The 25,088-nt window shown below is 36.9% G+C and overlaps 2 non-coding genes across 2 annotated transcripts; both read left to right on the top strand.

Annotated features, from left to right (window-relative positions):
• Nucleotides 1–2,680: 2,680 nt before the first annotated feature.
• On the top strand, nucleotides 2,681–2,787 carry LOC141622665 (small nucleolar RNA Z107/R87). Its single transcript, XR_012533059.1, has one exon. It is a non-coding gene; the product is annotated as a small nucleolar RNA Z107/R87 (small nucleolar RNA).
• A 332-nt stretch (nucleotides 2,788–3,119) lies between these two features.
• On the top strand, nucleotides 3,120–3,212 carry LOC141624140 (small nucleolar RNA SNORD96 family). Its single transcript, XR_012533955.1, has one exon. It is a non-coding gene; the product is annotated as a small nucleolar RNA SNORD96 family (small nucleolar RNA).
• Nucleotides 3,213–25,088: the final 21,876 nt, after the last annotated feature.

Below are 25,088 nucleotides of genomic sequence, written 5' to 3'. Positions count from 1 at the left end.
AATTCAAAATATTATTTGTTAAAATCACCCGGAAAAGATTGAAGTTAAACTTGTAAAACGCTAAATTCTCGAAAATATTTCTTAAAATTACACTTTTTGCCGTTAGAATTACACTCGTAAAATCCTAAAATGTTGAAAACTTGTCTCGAAAAAAAAAAACGAAAAAAACGAAATCAATAAAAACTTGTCTCGAAAAAAAAAAACGAAAAAAAAAAAACCGAAACAGGGAAAAATGTTAACAAAATTTTCATAAACTTTGAAGTATAAGACAAAATATGGTGTTAATTGTGAATGATAATGAATTAGTGAATGTATAATTAAAACTAGAGAGAGAAGTGAATTAATTAGTGTTAAGTGTGTTTTTTGCTTTCAATCTCAACCTTCCACCATGCATGATCCAATGGTTGTGGGAGGGACTTATGGACTCAAAAAAAAAAGGGACTTAGAAGAACTTGACACTATATATATATATATATATATATATATATATATATATATATATATATATATATATATATATATATATAGATGTTTCGATTTCCTTCAAGAACAGCATACGCTTTCACATCGTACTCAACAATATAGTCTTAAGTCAGTAACACTATAACAGAAGCATATTGGATTTCTTGACTACCAAACTCTTTCCTATAGGGAAGTTTCTTGACTACCAGCTTATGAGTTTCGAGGGATTATAAACCTTGTTAAGATTAATATCTATCTTGCAATTAAACTACTTCTTTCAAGTCTCTCATTTTTCAATTTTCTTTTGTACACAAGAATTAACTAAACGAATATAGGCCACACGAAACATACTGCAATTGAATTTGGACCACCCAGTCACATCCAAAAAAGAATAGGAACAAAATGTCACTTAAATGAAAAACGAAAGAGAGAACAAATGAGATGCTTGGAGGGAATATTTTTTTATTAGATTATTTCAGACTTACATGTCATCCATTGAGGTTTTTTTTCCTATGACAATTTGACGCTCTACTACTTTCAAACTACGTATGGAATTACACAAGAATTACTAATTTCTTTTTGAAATTACTAATTTCAAACTATTGTCATTACTAAATTTGAACAACTAAAAAGAAACCGCTAATCCCCCTTACTATCTCCCTTACTATTAAGTGAATAAAAATTCTCTTAATTTTTCCGCCTAAAGAACTTCTACTTAGTTGGATCTATTTTCTTGATACTGACACCACAATATTAGGGAGGTGTTTGGTTTAAACACAAAAGGTATGAGATATGTGTTTGTAACGAGCCAGACCAATACCAAGTGTTTGTTTGTCAAACATATGGGTTCGTACCATACCTCAAACCCATGAAGTATGTGTTTCTCATACCGGAGGGGGTGGGTATGAGATTGATACCTATGAGTATCAAATTAAAACAAACAAAAATGTAAAAAATAAAATTTATGGCCATATTGTAAATGAACCTGTATATAATTATTTGATTAAATCTTTATATTCATGATTTAATAATATTAAAAAATATTATATTTTACATATTTTATCTTTAGTTGAGTTTCAAACGCATACCACTTGAAATTAAAACAAACACATGGATTAAGGAATGCAGTTCCAATCGTATACCACCCAGGTATGATTCTTGATTCCAAACTCATACCCATGTCAAAACAAACACCCCCTAGATGGATTGTAAATTATGTACCTTATAAGTAGCCTACATTTATCCTATCCCACATGTCAAAGTAAAACAACTTAATGTGTTTGTTAGTAGTAAAATTTTTTTTCTAACTTTTATTAATATTATATTTATTAGATTATAACATTTAATTAAAACTACAGTTTATTTATACAAATAATTTAATTGAGAACATCTCTTTATAAAAGAAATCTAAAAAATGTCGTGCTTTATCACGGGAACTATACTAGTTAAACAACAACTCGCGAATAATAATACGATTTTAAGGAAGCGCCCGATACAACAACTAATGCAATATAAAAGTCTCCATTAGACCATCCCCATGCAAGGTCAATTGCCAGGTCATGACCTTACTTGGTCACACTAATCACCAACTAACAAAAAAATTATGGTGACCTTTGGAGAGAAGAGGTCAATTTGTGACCTTTAGTGGAGCAAATTGACCGAACTCATGACCTATATGTGCCGATATGTGATTGGTTGACAATATTAATAATTAATAAAAAAATGTATATATGATAAGGTGATATAATATGGAGAGATGTAATTGGTTGAAAAGTGAAAAATAATTGAGTTGATGACCTAGGTCGTGTCCTTCTACTTGAAAGGGTGAAAGTAGGTCAAGATAAATAAAGTGGGGTGGTCTTAACCACAATAAAGAGTAACGTAACTACGTACGGAGTAATTTGTTGAGGGCTAATAGTGATTGGGCCAAATATTAACCGTTAAACCGAGTCCAAAAATCGGTGAAACGGAAATACTTGAATTGAACATTTCAATCCGTAGCAAGCTAGCCCAAAGTGTCCAACTCCTCCAATTAAAACCCTAATCCCAACACAACACCCCCTTTTCACATTCCTATATATTTCCCCCAAACCTAACCCAGGTTAATCATCATTCATCTCTGCCTGATGCTTCTTCCATTCTCCCTTTCCTCTCGTCTTTTGTTTTGTTCTCTTCAATCATCATCTTTTTGTTTTTGATAATATATTTGAAAGAGGGGAAAAACGGTGACGACTCACAAAATTCAAGCTCAATAGACCGGAATGCAGTGGGTTTCTTTTAAAAGATTCCCTTTGCGTGTCGATTAACCCGCTGAACTGAGTTTTTCTCCTCTTTTTTATTTCATTTCATTTCTGTTGATTGTATATTTGTATTGTTGATTAGTTATTTCATTAATGACGGGGATTTTGTCCGAAAAATCCCAATTATGAATGGGGCAAATCATCGATATTTGTGAATCCCAGCGTAAAACGTCAGAAAATGAGTCGGTAGAATGTTGACGTCTCCTTATTCAGTTAAGGAGTCTCCATGGACCGGCGGTCTCATATTCCATCGCCTTGGGTAGCGGCGTCGCTGCTTTAACCAGTTGGGAATTGTCATGAGACATATATTTATATTTATTTTATTATAGGTATCGATAAATTAGAATTAAAAGAGGGCGGCCAGTGATGAAATCAGAATAAAAAACACCATCTTTCGGGACTGAGTGGTTCCTTGTGAACCTTGATGTTTCTTCTGCAATTCTGAGGCTTTTCTTTGGTTATTCAATTCAACGTCTATTCTAATTGTTTCTAACAATACTCCCGTCTTAAAAAATAACGAGTTTTGGGCCTATTCTTTCCTCCCGATAGGAGCTGAACTTGTCTATTAGTTTAAACACTAGTTTTTAACCCGTCTAAAATTGCACGGGTATATTTTTAAGAATATAATTGTAAATAATTAATATTTAAAAACTATTAACAAAAATACATGAATATTTTATATGCTATTTCTCTTATAATAATAATAGTTAAAAACACTGCAAAAATTCAGTTATTAAACATTAAACATGGTATAGAATATAATAAATGCAATGCATATAAAAAGATATGCATGTCATATAGAAAAATTATATTACTAAATATATTTATGAGATAAAAGCTTATTTACGATTAATTTAAACTTAAATTTAGTAGGAGTATACTAGTTTGAATGCCCGAGCGTTGTAACGCGTAATTAACTTATTTATAATGCAAAAACCGTTATAAGGGTTTAATGTTTACATTTTATGTCTAATGATTTGTTTACATATTATGAAAATATTTCCTTCAAAAAAATAAAAGATTAATTTATACGTGGGTTAACTCTTATTTATAATCATATAATTATCCCACATTATATAAATCTTTCGATGTATGATATTTTTATTATTTATAAGCAATATATTCACCAAACTTGGATTATTTTTCTAATGTGAGATAATTTTACTATTTATACATAGTATATATTCATCAAACCTGTATTGTTTTTCAATGTGGGACAAATAACATAATCAGAATTATACCTCTTTTTTGCACTTAGTTTGTTATTCAACCAGATCCCGAATACCAGATACGGACAATTGCTACACATTATATATAATAGTTATATTTAAATTTAATAATATGATCAAGTACTATCCATTAATATTTGTACGTTGTTTTTTTCAATATTTTTTTTTATCATAATTAATATACGGAAATTTTCCGTGGTACCACTTAATTTTGTCAGATTTTCCATGTTACCCCTACTTTTAAGAATCTGCCTATGGTACCTTTGAGGTTCCATTTTTTGCCCATGCTACCCATAATGTAAAGGTTGTTAAATAGACGTTAAATTTGACGACGTGACAATAAAATAACAATTAAAAAATAATACCCCTTTATTGTTTTATTGGTAAAGATATATCTCTTTTAAATGAAAGTTTAATTAACTATATCATTATAATATTAGAAATTTCTCATGATAACCTTGAACTTTAATATATTACATATGCTACCCCTAATTTTAAGTTTCTTCAAATGGTACACCTGTGTTCACCTTTTTCTTTCTCAGGATACCATTTGACAACTTCCGTCATAACGCCATTATTCTTATGACTTGTGACGCCTTTTTTTTTGTTATCTATTACACAAACATTTTATCATCTAATTTTTAAATTCATATTTTATTTAATAAACTAACACTTGTTATCTAAATAACAAAACAAAAATAGCATGGCATGCTCAATTACTTATCTAGTTTACTCATAGGAGTAACGACGTTATGAAAAAGGTTAACACAAGAGTTTTATATGTAGAAACTTAAAATTAAGGGTATTATGTGTAATCTACCAAAATTCGAAGATACCATGAAAAATTTCCGTTATAATATTGACCATTTTATCGCTCTTTCTCCCACCTAAAAAATTGTTACAACTTTAAAATTTTAACATTTAATTCAAGATTATGTTTAAAGTCTCTTATATAATAAGTATATTTTGAGAGATTCAATATATTTGGGGTGATACCTAAATTCGAAGGATAAATCCTATTTATAATCATGTGATCACCCCACGTCCTCCCTTATATCTTCTGATGTGGGATAATTCAACTATTTATACGTAGCACATATTTATCACACCTACATTTGTGGACATGGGCCATCCGCGCCGCGCCCACCCGCGCGTTGTGTGTTTGAGGCGGCGACACTTCTCCCACGGAACCTTGGTTTGTCAAAGCACGTCATGGGCCGTTACCGATTTGTGAGACATTGAAACCGGTGAAAGGTTGAATAAGCCTGCATTTGTGGAGTCGCCACCAATTTTTATGGAAAATTGGAATCGTTCGAATACCTCGTGTCATGTCAAGACACAAAGTAGTGACATGAACACTAAAAACTCGTTACCCTTAGCATTCTATGTCTAGAATGACTCTCGTGGATGCCAATGAACACGAATGTTCACAGAGATCTTGAGTAAGGGGTGAGGGTACGTATTAGGAAGTTCTTTTACTGAATACCTAATCTCGTCCGCCTCGATGGCAACCTCTACTAATGATTAGGGAAGTTATTTATATTTGATATGTTGTCGATTAAATGCATGCAATGCAACATCCACAGATTAATCCTAGCATTAGAATTAACTATGTCGGTGAACAAATAATTTAGCAATTAATTATGTCGAAATTGAAATTTAGAATTGATTACATAACAATGAATAAATGAATTACAATAATTAAATAACAATTAAATTATAATAATTACAACTCTCACCTGATTTACATCAAAAATATACTTAAAACGGAATTTCGAAGATGAAAATAGAGGAAAATAAAAGGTTAGAAGTTAAAGTAATAAAATAGGTCAGATTAGGGGCGACATTACGATTATTAGTTAATTAAACATGTAATTAGAAGCCACGTCAAAGCGAGAACGAAGTTCAGGGACAGAAACCACCTCAGAATAGGCGCAACATCTGCTGCGTCCTCTGGAAGAGGCAGGACTCTTCCTGCGTCTCTTCTTGAGTTGGGCTCTGTCTGTGAAGTCAGAACTGCGGTCCGTTAATGTTCATTGGTAGATTTTAGATCAATTACTGATTGGGAAGTCAAGTAAAAGTGATTTAGCAGGTTATATACATCTGGAATCGTCATAAAAGCGACAAAACATATTAAAACGAATTAAAACAAGTTAGATTTTATTTACGGTGTCAGAATTAATTTATTTACTAAACTTGGATTTAAGACGATTGGAAAAAAAAATATGAAAAGTATGTACAAAATACGAATCCCAGAAACTTGATATGGACGAATCGAGTTCCTAAAATCCGGGTTTGATTTAGTGACAAAAACCCGCAAATATCAAATTATAAGGGATTTAATTCTAAATAAAACGTTATGATTAAAAAGGAATTATTAAGGGAAGTTTATGTACGAAAAGATGAAAGAAAATAAGAAAATAAAACGAAAAGGACATAACAATGGAAAATCGAGGAAGAAGAAGAAGAGCAGGAGCAGCAAGCAGCCTCTGGAAGAGGCGCAGCATATGCTGCGATTCTTCGAAGAGGCGCAGCTACTGCTGCGTTTCTTCTTGACGTCTGATCTCCACTGCTGTGTAAAAACGACTTTACAGAAGGGATTTTAAAATCGGTTTTGAATGTACTTTTGACTTAAACCTTACATTAATTGGTACAAAAATAAACAATAAAATAAAAGTGGGATTTACACCCTCAGACTTACATGTTTGACGAAACGAGATTGACTAAATTAACGTTAGTGATTGCTCGACTCGAATGTATGTACGAAGTGCCCTCGTTGGAGGATTTTAAATTGATTGATTGATTGATTGATGTGTAGTGTTCAAATTGGTCGGTCATGCAACGTGACTGATACTCAGAATGATCTGAGCTTACGTGGTCGATTGATCAAGCACGTAGGCGTCAAAAGCTTAGAGCAAGGTCTAGAATGCAAAGAGAGAAGAGAAGGGCGGACACTCGCGTGAAAAATATGGAGATCGGAGGTCTCTATTTATACCAAAAAATGTGAAAGAGTTTTGGAATGACACAAACTTTGAAAAGAAATCACGGAAATATTCCGTAAACAGCCAAAAAGAGCTGAAGAAGAGGCGCAGCAGCTGCTGCGGTTTTTCCAAAAGGCGCAGCATCTGCTGCGTCATTTCCCCAGAGGTTTCCTCCTCCGGAAGAAAGATTTACGCGTTTCTGTTATGGAATTGCGGTAGATCTATACTTCCTTATTCTGTAAATATAATATACGGAAGATATTTTACCAAAAGATATAAAATTTGACTCGGCATTTTAAACGGTTTCTTAGAAAATGAAGAAGTTTTTTACCCGGACTCCAAATAAACTCTAATTACTGTTAAAACGACCGTATCGGTGTGTAGATGACGACCAAGGGGTAGATTCAAGTTTTTGAGCTATCACCTGACGATAAACTTACGGACTGTCATAAATCGTTCCGTGTACCAAACATGCGGCCCAAACATCAATGGGTGATTGGCGGAAGGTGTAGAAATTAGGTATCTACAAAGCTCCCACTTTGACTGAGGCTTCTACAAGGCGAAAGTCAAAGTATAGCCATCAGGTCAATCGAAGATTACAACCTGACGACTATGGCAACTCAAGGGGTCTGAACCAAGGACCTGTCGTCGGGAACATTTTAGAGTCTGTCGACTATCGGGGAGATTCGTTTAAAGTCCATTAGACTACGTAAGGAAGCTCGCCAGCCATAAGAAGAAACCATACCTGGGTGAAACGTGACTGAAGGCGTTTCGGCGAAACTTTTGCTCTGAAGATTTGAAGGATTATCTGAAAGATCTGAAGGATTATCTGAAAGGTAAAAGATTATCTTAAAGATTTGAAGGATTTGATATATATGAGGGTCAACAGGATGTCGGGAGAAACTGCTGGAGAATCTCCTTATGTCGGTCTCAAGCGAACTCTGTTTCTGAGAAATTTGTGGGTTGTGAATAACAACGAAATCTCGCTTGGGGGACATATAATGTCTTGATTGTCAACAACAACACTGCAAAATATCGCTGGAGAAGTATATATTGACGACTAGGAACATCTTGATCGTCAAGAGCAACACTGCAAAATATTGCTGGGGGAATATGTGGAAGACTCTGTCGGGATTGAATCATTCTTTGGGGAGCTTGCTTGTGTCTGTTCTGAAATAAAACTCCACTTCTCGAGAAGTACATTTGCTATAATGAACTCTCGCTGGGAATATAAATGTATTGACAAAGGCGTGTCTTAAACACCGTCGGGGAAAATGAAGAGGTTTGACTGATAGTGGCGCGTCCTAAGCACCGCTGAAAATCCACCCGGTTGTTGCAAGCGAAATCCTGATAATAAAAGATGAGCCCGTGAACTGTGTTCAAAGGATCCTTGCTGGGAAATAATATACTATGACGGCTTTGCAGTTTGTTAAAAAAAATGCGAGCCTGGACAAAAGAATGCCCAAGAGAGCCAAGTGTATGATATAAGATGTCGGAGAAGAGGTGCACAAAACTTGGGCCCACAAATAACAAACTTATAACGAACTTTCAAATTTTGAGCTGAAGACTCGCTGGGGAATAGGCGCAGCAAAATCTGCGGCTTTTGGAAGAGGCGCAGCTAGTGCTGCGTCTTTTCTTGGGCTTGTCCCTGTCTGGGTAAAAACCCGATTAAACCGTGTTTCATTTTCATAAACGCAAAACACAATTCTCTCTTAAATTCTCTCAAATTCCTACAAATCTTGCCAAAACTTGAATTGATCGAATTGCGCCATAAACCATGACTAATCGAGGTATGTATCTTATTCTTGCTTTAATTTGTGTTTTTGTTTGAATTTGATCGAAAAAAATTAGGGTTTCATCTTCCCCTATTTCGGAAATTTGGGGCTTTTGCCTCAAATGGATTTGTCTTGCAAATTTGACATTAGAAATGGGTAATTGGCAATGTTAGGAACATAACCATGTATTCTTTTTGAATTTTCGTCAAGTATTGAGCATTTGGGCGAAAAAATGAGACGGTTTCTCGCTGTTTCGACAATTGCTTCGAAAATGACCTTTGGATTGTCCATTTTTGATGAAACTCATTGTTTTGGAACCCTTGTTTAATGAGTAAACTTGCTATCAATTCGAATTTTCAATTTGTGACAATTCTTTTAGGACACTTTTTAGGGCATAATCGCTATTGTAGCGAAATGCTGCCGAAATTTCGACTCAAACCCGTAACTAGGCTTTAACTTAGACTTGAATTGCCTCAACCTACCACATGTGTGGTCGTATTTCGAAAGAAATGACCAAAGATGGCGAGAAAAAACCACTTTTAATGCTCAAAAATGCTTGAAACGACTTCAAAGAGGCTTGTCATGACTTGACATAGCCTTATTTGCCTTGACTTTACAGGTGACGTGCCTTCTACGTCAGAGAGAGACCCTCTGGACGTGGACTTCGACCCTTCTCACGCTCTCATGGCGGGAGAGAGACAGGAGGAGGAGTTCGAGGAGGAGGTTACGGAGGTCCCGCGGAGGGCCAACGTGGGGAGAGGTGGTCGCCAGCTCGTGGGTGCACCTGAGTGGACCGAGAAATGGGATGGTAGACATCTCATTTGGGCGGCAGAGAGCCACCTGTCTTACAGGACGGTGAGAAGTTTGGTAAGTTTTGAGCTTGTTATTTTCTATTACTTCTCCTATTTATTTGCCGTTTCATTTCTCGTTGGTCTTATGCTAAAGATAGCTTTTGCTTTGAATTGATACAGGAGGCCGGGAACTTGAGGTCCTTTTCTGGTTACACGATGATGATGGACGCCTTCGAGAAGCTGTCGGAAGAGGAGAAGGCCATCATCGAGCTGGGAGCCTTCGGAGCTTTGGTAGGAGCCTGGAGGGCGATCAGGGAAAATAAGATTCGGGCTAACCTTAGCCTGATTTGAGCTTTCCTTGATCGGTCCTGGGACACGACCTCGACTTTACTTATGTCTTTTGGAGAGGTCGGAGTCACTTTGGAGGACTACGACATGATCTCGGGTCTGCCGTGTGGAGAGGAGCCCTTGGTGTGGCCGTTGACGGCCATGAGTGTAGTCTCGGCCGAGGCGAGGAGGCTGATTGGATGGAACCTGGCGGCGGGTGCTGCCAATGTTCCCGGGTTGGTACCGAGTTCTTACGTCAGGGATTACTTTGCAGGTAGGGTCCCGGCAACGGTGATGATGAAGGGGAGGAAGATGCCTCCTCCTCCTTGTACTGCTGAGCAGAGGGCTCGTCTGTGGTTGTGGTGGTTCTTGTCTTCGATTTACCTCGGAGACAAGGGGGAGAGGCTGTCGACGAAACTTATTCCCTTCCTTGCTGACTTGAGTAGCCTATGTCATTGGGACTGGGTTACTCCTGTCTTTGCGGTCCTCACTCGTTACATAAGGGCCATGGTACATCCTGAGGTGATGGAGAAGGGGACTTCTCTTGCCACTGTCGGTCCTGGACTCCTGTTGGAGGTATGAACTTTTCTTTTGAGTTATGAAAGATCATTATTTCTTCAATTCTTTATTGCCATTATTGTCTTTGTAGAAAATAATTATTATTCTATCTGCAGGCGTGGGTGTACTCCTACTTTCCTAGCTTTATGCCCAAGAGGATGGAGCTCGAGCCGAGGGCGTACCCTGTTGTGAGGGACTGGGTGGTGTGCCGTAGGAAGAGCCAGTGCTCTTCTTACGACGTTTGTCGGAGAGGCGTGAATGCCCTGACGTTGGACAGCGTAAGTGCTTTCGATCCTTATTTGATTACTTTTCCTTTTCTGTCCTTTTATTTAGAAGTGATCATAGGAATGACCCCTTCCCGTTTAGAGCCGATCATAGGAATGATCCCTCGTTTTCTTATTTTAGTGGGTGACTAGACCTTGGGAGAGCTACCCTGAGGCTTCGGCTTTTGTGGCTGAGGTCCTTCGTCCCAGGAGCTCGAGTCGGTTGTTGCTGGCGATGCCCACGGATCCTGTGTGGTACTTGGGCGAGCGTTTGACTCGGCAATGCTCTCGTGACACTTTTACGGTCTCCATCGATCCTCCACAGACGATGTTTAGGGAGCCTTCTGCAGCTGAGAGAGAGGATGACTTGGCTGACGCGAGTGGTGACACCCTCCTTCTTCCTGGCAAGGAGTACTCCGAGTTCGTTCATCAGAGGTTGGCGTACTGGCCGATCGTGGTAAGCATTTTTACCTTTTTTTACTTGTTTTTGAATTGATTTGATGAATGACGAACGATCATCAAATAGAGAGTCATTTGAACTTTGTAAGAGATCGAGGTGGCGAGCGTCGAGCCCCCAGCTTACCCCGAGGTGTTGGAGTACACTGATGCGAAGGGCATGACGACGATCTCGGAGATCCGCGACTTTGGCCAGGAGGTGACAGACGCTGACTTGGAGGAGTGGCAACACGTTGTGAGGAGAGTAAGCCTGTAGGATTCATTAACCTCTTATTAGACACTTCTAATAACTATATATATTAGTTTAGTCATAAACTAATTTAGATCTTATGCATGCATAACTAAAATGATACAAAGAAGAACAAATCGATTAATCTTACATTGAGGGCCGAATAGATTATACTAATCGGTCTCCTACCAAATTAGTCTTCTTAAGAAAATCCAAGTGCTTCAACAAAACCCTTAGATTCAATAGTAGAATCTACTCCTCAAGGATTTGTACCAAGGTAATCACTCTTAATACATATACTAATTTGAATACTAGAATTAGTATATGAGCCCTTAAAATAACAACTAATATTATTGTTTACTACTACTAGTAATGGTATAATAATATTGTTGATTTGTGAGATATTCTTTCTTATGTGTTCTCAACAATTAGAGAGAATTTGAAATTATCAAACTAATAATTTTTGGCAAGAATGAATAATGAGAATAAGGCCGGGTGGCATGGGGAGTATTGCCCAATCCATGCTCATTTTTGTTCTTCTCAAGATGTAGAGTGTAGGGCTAGTGATTAGGTCTATTAGAGACATTATCATTGTGCTTAATTCTCAATAAGAGCGACAATTAAGTCCTAAAACTACCCAACCCCCTCCACTCACACGACACCCTTTAGATAAAAGGGTCCATTTTAAGTTTGTCAATTGTTCAATTTGTGTAGTGTGACATATTGGACATGTTACTAGACATGTTATTAAATAATATATTTTTAACTTATTAAAAATCATTATATTAACAAAATAAATCACATACAAAAATTAACTAGTAATTCACAATTACAACTACTTAAAATGGGTCATAGAATTATAAATCACAACAACTTGTATTTATAATAAACCATTCATTCTTATTTTAATTGTTTCATAAATAATAAATAAACCGAAGTAATAAAACAATTTTATATTACTTAGAACGAATCTTATTTAAACGAATTACAATAAGATACGTATTTTTACTCACAAATCATTTGTTCAATTTTAAGGAATTAATTAACTTGTATCAACATACAATTAATTAATTAATCAATTAAGAGTGTTACCCTAGAGGTATGACCTTAAGGGATCAACTGATCACCGCCGTCATACGACAGTAATGTCAAACTCTAGTCAGCCAATCATTACCTATTAATGTGGATCAGTTGACAATAAAATATTACTTTCCCTCATGCATTCTTATTATGAGATTTTAATATGTGATCGCATTATTGTCGAGGACACTTACTCCAACAAAGCCCACAGCTTTGGCTGTCTCTATTATTTTTATTGCATAGGAATGCATTTGCTCCTTTCTGAACCTTATTTGTATTTGAATGCAGGTGACACCGTCCAGGCACGTAGAGTTGTGGAGGATGGCCAAGCGGCTGCGAGCTACGACCATCGAGGCACTCGTAGGTGCCCGGGGACGACAGGTATGAACCTCCCATTCTCTTCCTTATTTATTTTTGACATTTCGAATTTTGTTGCAACGAAATGTTAATTCATTTTATTGAAATGAGGCATTTCTCCATTTTTACGTAGAGAGAGCGTGACTTGGAGCGCGAGCTGGCGCAGTCCCGGGAGGAGACAACTCGTTTGTTGAGGGAGCTTGAGGTCAGGGACATCGAGATTATTGCTCTTGAGGCGACCGTAGCTGAGCTGAGGGGTCGCCAGGACTAGCTTTTTTGTTGTTTTGTATATCTGTACATTTTGGACTTTTCGGACCTTGTTTCGGGCGAGAGCCTCCAGTTTGATGTATATACTGTCTTTTGGTTGTGTATATAATGGCCTAAGTGCCTTTGATGTTGGGTGTTTGCTGTTCCTGCAGGTTAGCTTAAAAAACAGGTTTGGTAGGTGACGGTTTGTGCCGTCATACTGCCGAAATTTACATTGAACTTACAAGTAAAACACATAGCATATAGGTGGCCTAAATTGGCGCAAAATGAAAAAAAAGTGCCCACAAATGAGCAAAAATGACAAAAATGACAAAAATGCCCAAAAAATGAGAAAAAATGAGCAAAATGACCGGATGGTAGGTGGGCTACCCCCTAAAAAAATTTTTAAAAGAAATGTCTAAGTGTGAAATGTATTGAAAAAAGAGTGAAATGATTCCCCAAAAAAAAAGAAATGAAAATGAGTAAGTGTACGCGTTTTGGCGAGAATGTTGATTTTGCCTCGAAAAGTGAACCCGAAAAGGATTAGGAAACATAAAACTTGGTAATTTAGTCGAATTTACCAAATTAAATTCCTATAGGAATAGAAAAATAGGAAAGATTCATGGCTGGCAACACGGAAAAAGACTTGGGGAAGAGGCGCAACATGAGCTGCGACCCTTCGAAGAGGTGCAGCAAATGCTCCGTCATTTCCTGATAAAATTTAGGAAACAGCGAATAGTATAAATAGAGACTTCGGTTGAGCTTTTATTCACACAATTCCTTCATCTTTCTTCCGTCTATTACATAAAACTCACATATCTTCTCAAAAAATCTCCAAAATTATGGATGCCTTTGAAAACCGTCTGAAGGAATGGACGAATGAGTTTACAAATATTGAGAAACACGACATGGGTGCTTTCAATTTAGGATCGATCTTGAGTCTCAAGTTAGTGAAAGTAGTGAAGCCTTTCTTGGATGCTTGTCTTGAGTATTGGGACCCAGATTTTCACGTATTTGCCTTTCCGGGAGGTGAAATTTGTCCTTTCCCTGAAGAAATAGCTGCTGTTGGAGGATGGGATCCAGAAAATGTACCGGCTATACCCCCTAGCCCTCAAGGATATAAAAATAAATTTAGGGAGTTGCTTGGATTGACCAAGGATGAGGTGGACCGTCTTGTGACCTCAAAAGGTGTCCGCATGTTTGACTTTATCGACCGATTTATAAATAGGGAGGACCCTACTATTTCCTATGTTGTGAGGCGTAGGGCCTTCAGGTTTTGTCTACTGCATTGCTATGTCCTTCGAGGGCATATTGATGAGGAGATGAGGGGTGATCTTCGGTTTCTGAGTATAGTAGAGCAAATGGAGCTGTGCAGGAGCCTAGCATGCCTAGTCTTAGGGGAGACTGTTCTTGGTTTGGATAATAGAAAGGCCAACCGCGAGCTTCCTTATTTGGGAAGTCCCGTCATTCTGCAGGTAAGAACCCATTTTTTATTCGACCATTTTTTTTTTCTATATTTTTTTTCTTTCTTTTTTTGGCTTTTTTCGTTTTTCGTTTTTCATTTTTTTGGTTTTTTTTCTTTCGACTTTTTTTTGGCTTTTTTTCGTTTTTTTTTCTATATTTTTTTTTCTTTTTTTTGGCTTTTTTTTCGTTTTTCGTTTTTTTTGAGGTTTTTTTTCCGGCTTTTTTTTGGTCGATATATGGGTATTAATTCCCGTTCCTTTTTGCAGGTTTGGCTGATGGAACAATTGCGGTTGATCGAGCCCTCAGTTAATGTGTAAGGATATCATGCTCGATCAATTGCAATGAGAACTAGGCTATACATGGTGGAATTCACTCGGGTATGCAACTATTGGGATAATAAGTTGAAGAGCGAAGGTGGTCCCTTGATCCGATGGATTGTGTCGTGGTGGCACCTCAGGTCAGTTACTGGAGTCTCATCTTTGGATCCGACACAGTCAGTTCGTGTCTCTGGTTTGGAATTCATGGTTTGCATTTTTTGGAGAGATTGATGAGGCAAGTGGGCCTTAGGCAGAAAATTCCGAAGCTGGATACCGTTCCTGAAACTGCCTAGGCACATACTTCAGAGTCTTGTCGAGAATGGGTAATTCGGTGGGCCTAGAGGAACATGTGGTTCATACTGTAGATACCTCATTTCTGCACCTCTCTCAAACCACCCGGTGATGATTGGGCCGCATGTTTGGTACGCGGAACGATTTGTGACAGTTCGTAAGTTTATCGTCAAGTGATTGCTCAAATACAAATGTCTACCTCTTAGTTGTCATCTACGTGCCGATACGGTCGTTTTGACAGTAATTAGAGTACATTTGGAGTCCGGGCCTAAAACCGTCTTCATTTTCTGATAACCGTTAAATCCCGAGTCAGAATGTTCTGGAACGTTCCGGATATTTATAAATATTTTACAATCTTTATTCTTTGGTAAACAATTTCCCGTAATATTCACACAAGATATTAAGGAAAACCGAATGATTCCGTCCTTCTATAACTCAAACACGGAAATCTTTCTTCCGCAGGAGGAAACCACTTGGGAACAGACGCAGCAGGTGCTGCGCCTCTTACGAGGGCACTTTCATATTTGCGTTATAGTTCGAGTCGAGCATCACTAATCCTAAACTTAGTTTATCTCGTTTCGTCAAACATGTAAGTCTGAGGGTGTATAATCTCTCTTTATTTATTGTTCTTTACTTTTTGTATCATCAATTGTAAGGTTTATGTCGAAAATACCAATTAAACCGATTTCTAAAACCGTGCTTTAAGAACCCTTTTTACGGATTTTCAGAAGACAAACCGTCGAGAAAGGACACAGCAACTGCTGCGCCTCTTCGAAGGAGCGCAGTTCCTGCTGCGCCTCTTCGTGAGGCTGCCGCAGTTCCTGCTTCCTTTCTTCTTCCTTCGTCCTCTGTCATTCGTTCGTGTTTGTTTGTTTTCATTTGTTTCTTGTTAATTCTTTGACCATAATAGCATATTAATTTCACATGTATATTATTAATCACCGTTAGTAATTAATTCATTCATCATAATTCCCGACTCAAATCCCAAATAACTCATATTTGCGGGTTTTTGTCATTAAATTCAATCCGGGTTGTAGGAATTCGATTCTTTCATATCAGGTTTCTGGGATTCGATCTTTGATATATTTTCATCTGTCTATTATATTATTCATCATTAATTTGTCACTAATTCGTCATGTTTAACCTATTTTGTTCACCCATGTCACTAATCAATCATTCATCCATGTAATTAATTCGTTTGCATCCGTCTCATCCATGTTTTATTGCTTTTATGACCGTTAATCACATGTAAATAATCTGATAATCACTTACATCCGAGTAAATATATTAATCGATCCTTAAATTCACCAATTAACATTAACGATTTGCAGTTCCGGCTTCACAACCAGAAGTCACCCTTGGAACAGACGCAGCAACTGCTGCGCCTCTTCCAAAGGGCGCAGTCCTGCTGTGCCTGTTCCAGGATGAGTTCTGTCTCTGAACTCCGTTATTGCTTGACCTAGTTTAATTAGCATACGTATTAATTGACTATTATTCGTATTATCGCCTACTGATTTGTTCGTTAAATCTCTCTTTTTGTTCTTTTTCTCAATTATCCGTTTTAAAGGTATTTTCGACATAAATCGCTAAAACCCGATGTAATTATTGTAATTTTCATTATTGTAATTTTATTTTATTGTATTTATCATATTTCTTGTATCATTTGTATGTCTTCACATGTAATTGAGCATTAAATCCTACTTCGACATTAATTGTATGCTAAATGACGTGGTCAACCGACTTAGCCTAATTCTCACATGTTAGGATTAAAACTTTGATGTTGCATTGCATGCATATAATCGACAATATATCGAGTATAGACAATTTCCCTAATCATTAGTAGAGGCCGCTATCGAGGCGGGCGGGATTAGGTGTTCGATCAAAAGAGCTTCCTAATACGTAACCTCACCCCTTACTCCAGATCTCTGTGAACATCCGTGTTCATTGGCATCCACGAGAGTCATTATAGACATAGAATGCTAAGGGTAACGATTGCTTAGTGTTCATGTCTCTACTTTGTGTCTTGACATGACACGAGGTATTCGAACGGTTCCAATTTCCCATAAAAATTGGTGGCGACTCCAACAAAAATGCAAATGCTTGTTCTCTTCTTCCCAAGCGCCCCCGTGGGCCCCCGCTGTCCACACATACCAGTTCCTGTTGGCTCCTTATGGGTATCTGACTCATATTTGCAATGGAGAAAGGCTGGTACTCTTGAAGAGCGTGAGAAGCTGAGGAAGCACAAGCCTGTGGATTATAAGATCCGCGAAATAGCAAAGGAGAACCAAAAGTACTTGACTGAGGAGGAGGAAGAGGCCGGATTCCGAGTCGCTCGTCCGTCGAAGAAACCGAAGACTGCTTCTGCCATGGAGATGGTGATGGACCGAAATGGTAAGTCTAGACCGCGAGAACGACCGTTGGTGATTAGGTCGGAAACAACGCAAGAGCGACCGGCTCGTGGTCGAGACAAGAAATATGACAAGGGTGACAAAGACAATGGGAAAATGGAAGAATAGCCTTGGTCATTTATTATAGTATTATTTATTATTATCTAAGTTGTAATAAATGGCGGGGTTTTTAGAATCCTAACCTAGCATTTATTTTCAGCATGGTTATATCTATTTGACATATTCTTACTATTTATGGAACAGTGAATAAAAGATTTATTAGTTAAGAAACTGTTATGATTTTCTTTTATTATTCTTGTCGAATTTCAAATGCAAATGCAAATGTCCTTCTATTTACATTTAAATAATGGGTTGTATCCTGTGAAGGATTGCCTACATATTCATTAGAAAAAATGAAATCAAACCCTGTGCATAGTTTGAGTAAATGTAAAAGAATAATTGGTTCGAAGCAAGAGCTTGTAATGAACTTTAGAAAAATAAGCATGTGCTTTACTTACTCCTAAGGGAAGTGCAATTCAATTTATTTGATGATATGAGGATGTCGAAATGTCAAAATGCAAGAGCATAGTGACATAAGTTTTCTTTCAGCGGGCCGAGGGCCATTTTTATTTCGTGTCGCATGAGCGGCACGTGGGTTACGCGAGGCGCATTTTCTGTCCTATGCTAAGGGTAATACCGTTTCAATTGGTCTAGGTTGGTAGGATTGGAGAATTCATTCCCATCTAGGTCTGTAATCCTAACCGCACCCCCGAGAGTATGGACTTGACTAAGAAAGGTCCGGCCCAGTTACGTTTAAACTTTCCTCGTGGATCGACAGGTAGGAGAGCTCTAACTGATTTGAGCACCAAATATCCTTCTTTGATGTTCCTGGGCTTAACCCGTTTATTGAAGGCTCGTTTGATACGTGCCTGATATGTTTGCACATTATGTAATGCGCGCAACCTTCGTTCATCCAGGAGGATGAGTTCCTCATATGTATCCCTATTTCATCCAGCTTCTGGGATTTGACTTTCGAGCAAAATGCTTCCATACTGTAAGTTAGAAATAAAGGAGTAGCCCCAGTGGTTGTCCTAACTGATGTGCGATATCCTATAGTGCAAAAGGTATCTTGCTAGGCCAATCTCGATAATTGTCGATCATTTCTTGAGGATCATGACGACATTCTTGTTAGCTACCTCCACCGCGCCATTAGTTTGGGGTCTATAAGGCAAGAAATGGTGGTGTTTGATTTTATATTTGGCTAGCAATTGTACAGCTTCGGCCTAGAAATGTAACCCGTTATCACTGATGATCTCATGTGGGCAACCATATCGATAGATGATATTGGTTTGTATGAACTTCGCCACATGTTTAGCTGTAAGAGCAGTGTAGGATGGTGCTTCGACCCATTTGGTAAAATAGTCGATAGCTACCAGAATAAAACAGTGGCCTCCCGTTCCAGCTGGAGTGATCTTCCCAATGATGTCTATTCCCCAAGCAGAAAATGGCCAAGGAAATGTCATGGTGTAAAGCATTGAGGGAGGGACATGTTGCACATTCCCGAAGATCTGGCAATTGTGGCAATGTCTGTCGTATTTAATACAATCTGACTCCATTGTCGTCCAGTAATATCCTAGACGCATGATTTTATTTGCCATCATGGGTCCACTCATGTGAGGACCGCATTCTCCATCATGAACTTCTTCCATCACTTTCTGTGCCTGTGAATGATCAAGGCAACGTAAGACGACACCAAGAGGTGTTCTTTTGTACAATTCTCCCTGCATGAGGAAGTATTGAGAGGCTAGTAGGCGTATGGCGCGTTGTCGCCTCTTGTCCATATCTGGTGGGTATGTCCCATTAAGTTTGAAGTTTAGAATGGCTTAGAACCAAGGTTCCTCTGGGCTTTCTTCTTCATCTGTAAGGTGGTGTATATAAGCTGGTTCTGGCCGCCGTTCGATGCATAAAAGCATTTCAACCATGTTGTCTGACATATTAATCAAAGATGCAAGTTTCGCAAGAGCGTCTGCAAATTGATTCTCTTCACGAGGTAGGTGTAGATAAGTGACCTTATCGAAGAATTGGGCGACTTGATCTATCCTAGCCTGATAGGGTGCTAGACTTTCACTTCGGATTTTCCAAGATCCTGTAACTTGGTTAATGATCAAGGATGAGTTTCCGTGAACTCGAAGATTCTTAATGCCTAAGCTTACTGCTGCTTGTAGACCAATGAGACAAGCTTCATACTCTGCTGCGTTATTTGTCACCTCGAAGTCGAGTTTGACAGAAAGTGGTGTATGCTCGCCTTCAGGAGAAATGAGCAACACTCCTATTCCAAACCCTCTTAAATTCGATCCCCTATCAAAGTAAAGATCCCAAGAGTCTACACTGGTCTGTAGGATGTCCTTGTCTGGAAATGACCACGTGTCTATTGCTTGGGTGTCGTTGATAGGATTATCTGCGAAAAATTCGGCAACGACGTGCCCCTTTATGACTTTCAAAGGTACGTACTTGAGATCAAATTCTGAGAGCATTAAGGTCCACCTTTTAAGATTCATTAACCTCTTATTAGACATTTCTAATAACTGTATAAGTTTAGTTTAGTCATAAACTAACTAGATCTTATGCATACATAACAAAATATAAACATAGTAAGAAGAAATCGATCTACTTATAAGGAGGGCCGAATGGTTATACTAATTGGTCTCCTACCAAATTAGTCTTCTTAATAAAATCCTAGTGCCCCAATGATGAACTTAGATCCAATGGTAGGATCTATTCCTCAAGGAATTGTACCAAGATAATCATTCTTAATACATATACTAATTTAAGTACTAGAATTAGTATATGAGCCCTTAAAAATAATAACTAATATTATTGTTTACTACTTCTAGTAATAGTGGAATTATATTAGAGATTTTGGAACAAATTATGCATAAAACAACTTTTATGTGAGAGATGATAATGAGAGACTGAAGATGAGCATAAGACTTATCATAATAATAAAAATGAGAACTACTTCTCATCTTGGGGGGGGGGGGGGGGGGTTCATCATGACAAAAGGGAGCATGCCATGCTTTTTATCTTACCCAAATGCTTTTTGTCTTACCCAAAAATTAGGGTAGGTCCTAGTAGGTATAGGTAATCATGGTGTTTATTTTATATTTAAAAACAACAACCACAAAACCCCTTTAATACCATGTAACCAGTTTACCCACTTAAAATAGACTCCATATTATCTTTGTAATTTTGTCATTTGTAATATGTTATGACATGTGACATGTAACATGTCATTAGCTATATAAATGCATATTTAACTAATTAAATATCATTATATATTAAAAAGATTACATTTGACAAATTAACAAGTAATTCACAATTACATGTATATAAAATGAGTCATATTAAGTCTAGTTAATATAATCTACAACATCTTGTAATTATAACTAACTAATTACTCTTATCTCAAATGTTTCACAAACATTAATCAATTTTAGTAATATAACAAATTAATTACTAAATTGAATTTTATTTAATCACATTACAATAAGATATATAATTCTCACTTATAAATAAACTTGTTCAATTTTAAGGAATTAATTAACTTGTTTCAACATACAATTAATTAATTAATCAATTAAGAGTGTTACCTTAGAGGTATGACCTTAAGGGATCAGCTGATCACCACCGGCATACGACAGTAATCTCAAACTCTAGTCAGCCAATCATTACTGATTAATGTGGATCAGTTGACAATAAAATATTACTTTCCCTCATGCATTCTTATTATGAGATTTAAACATGTGATCGTATTATTGTCGAGGACACATACTCCAACAATGTCCCACTTGTCCGCGACAAGTGTGCGTCACCAATTCTCTTGTCCCATTACTATCTCCCACTCAATGCAAGGTGTCTTGAAGGTCGTACTTGCACTTGATCATATCATGAGTGGTTTCCTCGATCTGGAGAATAACTGTCTGACCGGAATTATCTACCATAGATACCTTCCGAGCGTGGCCACGCATTTACATTTCATTACTCCTTGAGCGACCTTGAGATATAAGATAACCCTGATAGGGATGGACAATTCCTATTGCACTCTTCCCTTAGAATAGCCATAACTCATTATAACCCAAAATATGCCCATTTGACCCAATTACGAAGATCGTAGAACATAAATCAAAGTCAGTCTGAAACTGTGCCGTCTTAGGCGAGCAGTCTTTAGTCAAAGAATCGACTCATAAGAATACTATAGTAGCTCTCGTCACGACCAGGCTATAAAAATTTTCAGAACTTTATAAGCGGTCATAAGCCCGACAGAGTCTCCCATACAGTCTGCCTATGTGATCGACTAGTCATCTCTCATGACTCTATGGCACTTGAACTCGCCATCAATCGCATCACACTCTAGTTACTTCGAGATGTCACCTCATATAAGTAACTAGGGGCGAATACTATGTTAATGCAGTTCACTTTAATGGGGTTCAATATTGTCTCAACAACCCATTTGGATGTAACAAAGTAATAATAGAGTTTAATATAAAACTCAAACGATAAATGCATTATCACATACGTAAAATTGATACAATATCAATTACAACATAATCTATAATCCATATTCCATTTTGTGTATGCTTCACATTTCAACTCAATTGAAATGACATGACTTATCATGTTATACCTGTGAAAAAAGCTTTTGGTTAGTAAGTGTCAGCAACACATTGCACTTTCCCTAACCTTATACTATTTCCCTTTGTATAATCTTTATTATAATAACCTTTTGAGTACATGTCCAGATCCAATCTAGAGATAGCTTCCTTAGCCTTGAAATAACTCCCACTGTCCTCACAGTGTGTAGGGATAGGACCCTCGGTTGTTGGAATGAACTACCATGGTTCCTCCAATTCTTAAAACTGAATCCTAATATCATCCCTTCCTTCTTGCATATCTCATTATTGCAAGTATACTCAATTTTCGTTATAAATCTCTCATTGTTCTACTGCCTAGAACGTTTCTAGCAGATCTACTCCTTAAATAATATAGCCAAGATAGTTCTCTAACCATCCTTATGTGTTTAGAACATGGTTTTTGTGTAACTCCTTGCACATAAATCCATCTCAGTTCTAAATGCTTAGCTTCATTTCTTTAGTGCTCCAAGAGTACTAACCAATAAACTATATGGTGATATAGAGACTTCTCTCAAAGATTCGATTTGTAACTTTTCGTCATACTCCAAGTATACGAAATTTAAGAATGGTGATACATCTAAGCGTAATGAATTAATCCCGCAGAGGAAGCAAGTGGATTCAATTTCTACATGTTCAATACCTTTGAACTTGACTAGACTCTTATCAATATAAGAATATTCATTTAACACTAATATTCTCTCAGAACTATCTTTATAGGTCTGGATACCTTAGAGATGTATTATTCTTCTCCTAAGTCTTCCATCATTCATAATGATCAATATGTCCCTTACATATAAGACTATTAACACCACATTACTCCCACTAAACTCTATGTATAAACAGAACTACTCGACAAATCGAGAAATGTTTATCACATGATTAAAACATACAATTCAACTCATTGACATCTACTTAAGACTTTCTCTTAAGTTCGCATCCTACTTTAGGATAGTTGCGATTTACAAAACTCATGCAAGATGATTTTAAAATCCAACTATGTCAAATCATATCCGAATACAATGAAGCATTGTTGTTGTATGCAAAACCCTTGCCAACAACCAACTAAGCTAAATAAACATTTTCATGTTTATGCTTGCTTCGGATTTTTGCGGAGTTGGAACTAGATAAAGCATCATAATAAGTTACAGGTTTGTTATTTTCTAAAATAACATGACACCTGTCCACTTTAGATTTTGAAGAAATATTTACTGATTTTGACCAGGAAGGAACGTCTTCCTACGTCTTATTCTCAGTTTGTGGCTCTTGAACATTTTTCTCCCACTCTGTCTATAAGAAATAATCCTCTTTTTTTCTAATAGACAACATCTTAAGCCACAAACCCTTTGTTCTCGTGATTATGTAGGAAGAGAGACCACATGTTCACTATCGAAAAAGCTACAATTTAGGTACCATGCCTAACCATATCTCATATGAAATGTAGATAATTGCTTTAATTATGTTTTGAGTTAGTGGAATAAATAAATACTAGACAAAATGTGATAGAAACTACTTCCAACTTTATAGTAAAGATTCAATCATATCGCATAGGATTCTTTGTCACTTTCTAATATTATGAAGGTGAACGTGTGATACCATATCACATTCCTTTTGGTGCATAAAAGTCTTCACTTTACTGTTCCCTATTTTAACAAAGTACCAGTACTTTGGTTTTAATCTCTAGGTTTTGATACTTTTAAACATTCATTTGAACTTATTCAAAGAATTTCTCTTCTTACCTCATTAAGTGGATACCAAGTATCTACCTAGTTCGTTGGTAGAAAACATGAAGAAGTAATAACCCTTTTTGATTGAAATTGTATTCGACCATACACTTCAAAGTGTAAATAGGACGAATATCTTGCTTTATTCATGATTCTTTTCTAGAAAGAAGTCATGAATTAATCTTGCTTTGAATACAAGATTCGCACACATACCAAGAGATTCCCAATCAAATGGCTTGGGACACTAGTCAAAAACTAGTTTCTAAATGCAATTTTCAATCGAGAATTGAGAAATGATTGGGGTCACCAACTTGAGTCTTGTATATATGACATTTATTTTAGTTTGAATATAATTACCTAGATAGGTATGGTTTCACCATAACCTTAAGCGTGGTATATAAGGGCACACCACTTGTTTTAATTGCACAATAGTGAAACCCTTTGTGTTTTTATACAAAAACTTGAATTATATTTTTATTTAGCCTTAGTGTACATCATAACAATTATTGAAGTACAATTCTAAATACAAAACTAAAATGAATACACTATAACACTTATATGTTCATTGATGAAATGGCAACTACTCTAGTTCCATTCATGTCCTGAATTTATTTTTGCTAGTCGTCGTACGATTATTCAATGTTAGGATTCTAAGGATTTACAAAACCCTCGGATTGTGTTATGAACACATCCTCCTTTAAATACCCATTTAGAAAGGCGGTTTTTGACATCCTTTTGCCATATTTCATAATCATGAAATGTGGTTTTTTTCTAACATTGTTCACAAATTTGTATCAAATACTCATGACGTGATAATTCGCAAGAAGGTAATATTAATATCATTTATATTTAGGAAGGAATATGTTGGAGTCACACGACCAACTTCCTAGATCTTTACTTATTTGGAGTTTGTCTCTATTTTAGTGTCTAACACCTTCTCTTTCGAGCCTAGTTATATCCTTAACAATTAAGATAGATACTTTACTTCTTATTGCTCCCACTTATTTCAAGAATTTTTACTTGATGAAGACTTATCTTCATATAAATTCCTAGTTAATCCTTCACAAGTATGAACTCTATTGTGGTATTTGGTTAATCAAAATTTCTAACAAATTAATTTACCAATTTTATATCGTCATGTGCTTAACAACTTAAATGTTTGA

This window comes from Silene latifolia, chromosome 1, assembly GCF_048544455.1.
Source record: "Silene latifolia isolate original U9 population chromosome 1, ASM4854445v1, whole genome shotgun sequence".
In the NCBI taxonomy this organism is placed as follows: domain Eukaryota; kingdom Viridiplantae; phylum Streptophyta; class Magnoliopsida; order Caryophyllales; family Caryophyllaceae; genus Silene; species Silene latifolia.
Note: the sequence above shows the minus strand (reverse complement) of the source record. Positions and strands in the feature narration are given on the sequence as shown.